At 50.2% G+C, this 5,205-nt stretch overlaps 1 pseudogene; it reads left to right on the top strand.

The window, feature by feature from the left end:
• The first annotated feature begins 4,523 nt into the window (after nucleotides 1-4,523).
• On the top strand, nucleotides 4,524-4,997 carry LOC110317188 (annotated as a pseudogene).
• The last annotated feature ends 208 nt before the right edge of the window (nucleotides 4,998-5,205 follow it).

Genomic DNA, 5,205 nt, shown 5'->3' with positions numbered 1-5,205 from the left:
ACAAGATAAAGCAGGACAGGTGGGCAGCGAGCACTGGGGGGTTTTGGAGTGCATTCCCGAGAAGGGAGCGTCCACGACAGGACTTAGGAGGCCAGGAAGCTGTGGAGATGCAGGCAGTGTCACAGGCAGGCGGAACAGCATTCATTGGGTACTCTGGAAACAGAGGGAGGCCAGCAGGCTGGAGGACACTTACAGGTCAAGGCTGATGACGCTGGCCTGCAGGCCTTCCTGAGAGCTTTGTCTTGTTTCTCACAGAAGTGAGAGCAGTGGGGGTGTAAAGCAAAGGAGGGGACATGATGCCAGTCCAGCTGCATGTTTCCCGACTGTAAGGGACACAGCAGGGAAGATGGACCAAGAAGCTGTGTCAAAGCTCAGGCAGAGCTGCAGGCTTGGACCAGAACGAGGGAGACTCCTGCCTCACCTCTCAGGAGGCTCCTGTAGCTCACCTCACCCTTCTTCAACCTTTCCTGCACCCGGGCCCAGGCAGTGTTAACTCAGAAAGCCCTGCCAGCTCCCCCCAGGAAAGGCCCAGGCTAGCGGAAAGAGACATTCAGAGCCCGCCAACCCTGCAATTAGTGATAAGATGGATTCTTCCCCCTGACAGGCATAGGAGATACAGGACCTGTTATTACCCAGCATAATTACAGCGTCTAGGCTGAGGAGCGCCCTGCGAGAGAACAACCTCGGCAGGCGTTCATGTCCTCCTCCCTCCTGCTCTTCCGCAGAGGCAGAAGGATCCAATGGGTCTGGCGTCCATCTGTACCCAGACTCTTTCAAGGGCTTCAAGGCAGGCTTCACTTTCTCCGGGGCTGGAGTCAGCTCCCTGCATCTGAAATGGCACCATGGGAAGGCTAAGTGGCTCTGGTTGTCCTTGCTGGGCCTCCGTCTCCCTGTTCCAAGCCAAGTCCCAGTGACACCTAGTGCCAGTGAAAAGCCGCTAGTTTACTGGCTCTCCCGAGCACATCTTGGCACTTGAGTGAATGACATATATTCAGCCTCAGTTTCCCTGAGCTAAATGGGTATTCTCCAGGCAGGCAAATGAAGCACCTGCCCACCTACTGTGTGCTGGTGCTCAGAAAACACTAATGCATGGCTCTTTTTACATCACAGAGGCATTGCTTAGAAGCAAAAGAGAACCCATGAGCTGAGAGCCTACTGTGCGTTTCATTCATGACAGGTACATGAATATCTTCTTATATCCTACCTGGGAAAGAGAGAGGTGCTTGCCCAAGAGTCACCACCACTATTTGTGCATGTGTGTGTGTGTGTGTGTGTGTGTGTGTGTGTTTGCGTTTGTTGTGTTAGTAAAACCTTGTGGACTGCTGCTAACAGAGTCACCTGTGTGAGTGTTGAGCATGTGGTATCTTTGGGCCCAGGTACTCATAGGACAGGGCTTGGAGTTAAATAATCTTGACACAGCAGGTAATCCTCTCTTCTGTCCTGATCATTACAAAGAAAACCAGCCTTTGGTACTTGTCTGTCTCTGACTCTCTCCATATTGGTCTTGCCACCTAGTAACCAAGAACACAGAGGTGAGGCCCAGAGACAGAGGAACTGAGATCTGTTAGTGTTACCTCTCACACACTGCACAGGTTGATGGGCGTTTGTGTGAAATCTCCCTGGGTGTGTTTTAAGATAGTTTATCAAATTTCCATTTGCTAAGAAGCAGATGTGCCTAGAAGAAGGATAATTCCAAGGCAAGGAGGAGCCAGTGCAGGCTAAGGACACATGGCTGGTGACACTCAGGCAATCTCCACAGCTCGAAGTCTGATGATTTTTCCCCTGACTGTCACCTGCTCCAGTCTCTGCCACTGAGGCAAGTCAGGTCCCCTGGAGCCTCCTCCCCTCCTCTGCAAAGATAGAAGCACTGGCCACAGTGAATGGATGGCTGTGGACCTGGGTCCCTGCCAGGTGTCATGCTGAGTGAGATGTCAGTGTGCTGTGGCTTCTGAGAGGCTGATGGGCTAATGAGGGGGCACCTGACAGCCCTGAAGAGCTGACATGTCTATTCTCAGGAAGCACAACATCTGGTTTCAGCCCGGCCTTCTCTGCTCCATCCACCCGCCCCCTTGATGGCCTAGCAGGGTCCACCTGACAGATCAACCTCCTGATATCTTTATTATGGCTTTGAAAAGTCTCCGTGGGGGCTCTTGACCCCATCCCCTCCTGGAGAAATGCTCCCCGAGGCATTGTGATGCAGGTCGGGTTAGGGACGAAATAGCACCTCTGCTTCCTGGGCAGACTGCTCCCTTGTCACTGGGCCTGCTCCATAAATAACAGCAGCCTCCTGCAGAGGTCCCACTAGGCCAGGGAGGTGCAGATGCTCACAGGACACGCTCAAGGCGGCGTTTCTACATTTCCTGACAGAGGTCAGCCTGAGATGAGCTGCAGGAAGTAACGATTTCCGAAAACAAGCCCTAAGTGGATTGGTACCGCCTGGGCTGGGCCTACAGTGGTCTTCAGTAGTCTCTGGCTCCCTGTACTCATGCCCTCAGAAGGATCACATACAAGCTACCACGCACTCGCTCCTTCATTCCCCGAGCATACATTGGTTTCTGGAACAAATGATCCTGTTTGTTCGAGAAAACCACGTCATGAAAACAAGACTGGAGAGGTGTGTGTTAGAGGAAGAGCCAGGTGTTGGCTCCACACCTGGGTCAGGACAGCAGCTGGCCTCAGCGAGAACCACCCTTGCTATGCAGGCACACCTGAGCACAGCGTGGGGCCAGGACTGGCATTTTTGTCACATTTTGAATGGCCTCATCTATAAAATCCAGAATTACCCTGGCAAGATTACAGCTTCTCCCCCGCTCCACACACACACCCAAAAGCATGAGTATCCAACTGCTATCCCTAGGAGAGAGGTGTGGAGCATCCTGGGCTGGAGTGGCTGCACCAGTCCTGGCTATAAAACTCTAAGCATAGGCTACCCCCATACTCCAGGGTTTCCTGAGCAGCATAAATGGGAAAGAAGCCTGAGAGCACGCACTGCATATGGGTTATAAGCTTGCAGTGAGCATGCGCGGACCTTTCTCCATGTCATTATCCACACAATGCAGCATAACAGCTATTTAGCAGCATTTCTCCATGTCATTATCGCTACACAATACAGGGAGCAGCATTTACCCTCGCATGTATACTGCCGTGGCATTGTGAGCAGTCTGGCATGTACATGAACAAAGGGGTGTGTGGGTTATAAGCGCAAGCCACACTATTTCACAGAAGTTGCACGGTGGTGACTGGGCTTCATGGTAAAAATCCAGTGACACCCAAAGGTGTTCATTAACTGTTACTTCCTCAGCCCTTTGCATGCAGTCACCCAAAAGCTTGTTTCTCCTTTGTGCAGATGAGGAGCTGAGTCCCAGAGGCACAGTGATGGTCTCCGGACCAGAGCCAGAGATAAGCTTCGTCTTAGTGTCAGAGGTCAATGACACCTCTCATATCCCACAGGAAGCTGGCACTCACCTGCCTACTGAAGGTTAGAAGTTCATGGGAGTGGCAGACTGGGCGTATGCCACAACATGCTGCAGGTGGCTTGCTGCAGGTAGCTGCTGACCCCCTTCACCTGCTTGTAATCATAGGCTAGACTTATAGGTTGTCGCCCAATGGCACACTCTGTGCATGCTAAGTTATATGATGCTGTGTAACAACCCCAGTTCTGTATCTGCAACTCACCCAACTGCAGGTGAGACACTGTTTTAAAAACTGGTATCAGCCTCAGCTCTGAGCATGCGGACTTCTTGTCAGCACTCCCTGAACAACGCAGCAGAGTTGCCATCTACAAGTCCTTTGACTTCACACTGTGTGCTCCAAGCCACCCAGGGTTGCTTATAAGTGCGTGGGAGAACATTTAGAGTTTCTGTGCAAATACCTTACATTAGATGGGGGACTTGAGCAGCTGTGGGGTTAGGAATCCATGGAGGACCCTGAAACCAACACCTCACAGATGGGCAGGAACGATTATGTAATGAAGCATGTAGACGGGGAGCTGGAGAGGGTGCTCAGTAGTTAAGAGCATTTGCTGTTCTTCCGGAGGGCCTGGGTTCAGTTCCTTATTGGGTAATTCACAAATGCCTGTAACTCCAGCTCCAGGCAATCAGAGGCCCTCTTTTGGCCTCTGAGAGGACCCACATACATTCACACACACATACAGAGGGGGGGGGGGGAGGGGGAGGAGAGGGAGAGGGAGGGAGGGAGAGAGAAAGAAGAGGGAATAAAAACAAGGAATAGAGAAATGGCTCAGCAGATAAAAGCATTTGCTGCTCTCTACAGAGGACCCAGCTTCAGTTCCCAGCACCTATGTGGCGCCTTTCACTTGTCTATAGTTCCAATTCCAGAGATTCTGACACCCTCTCCTGACCTCTGCAGGTACCAGGCACAGGTATATGTGGCATACTTACACACATGCAGACAAAACATCCATACATGTTTAAAAACTTTTTAAATTATTAAATAAAATAAATTTTTAAAAAATTCCAAAATTCCGCATGTTGGAATTAGGCTGGGCCACCCTTTTCGCCAAGATGGTGCTGAAAGCGAAGAAGGAAGCTCCTGCCCCTCCCAAAGCTGAAGCCAAAGCGAAGGCCTTGGCAGCTAAGAAGGCGATGCTGAAAGGCATCCACAGCCACTAAAAGAAGGAGATCTAAATGTCACCCACCTTCCGGCGGCCCAAGACCCTGCGGCTCTGGAGGCAGCCAAAATATCCTCGAAAGAGTGCGCCCAGGAGAAACAAGCTTGACCACTATGCTATCATCAAATTCCCACTGACCACCGAGTCAGCCATGAAGAGAATAGAGGACAACAACACTCTAGTGTTCATTGTGGATGTCAAGGTCAACAAGCATCATATCAAACAGGTTGTCAAGAAACTCTATGACATTGATGTGGCCAAAGTCAATACCCTGATAAGGCCCGATGGAAAGAAGAAGGCATATGTTCGCTTGGCTCCTGATTATAATACCCAACAAGATGTTGCCAACAAGATTGGGATCCTCTAAACTGAGTCCAGATGGATAATTCTAAATATACACGGACTTTTTTGGTTTTTTTGTTTGTTTGTTTGCTTTTTACCATAAAAACAATGAAGCATGTGTTATTTCTATAGTGTCAGAATGAATGAATTAATATGTATACCATGTTATATTCTAGTTGTATTTGTACATTATTTCCTCAGGAAGCACATCATTATCGTAAGTAACAGCTGCT

Source organism: Mus pahari, chromosome 2, assembly GCF_900095145.1.
Source record: "Mus pahari chromosome 2, PAHARI_EIJ_v1.1, whole genome shotgun sequence".
Classification (NCBI taxonomy): domain Eukaryota; kingdom Metazoa; phylum Chordata; class Mammalia; order Rodentia; family Muridae; genus Mus; species Mus pahari.
This window is presented reverse-complemented; position numbering and strand designations above follow the sequence as displayed.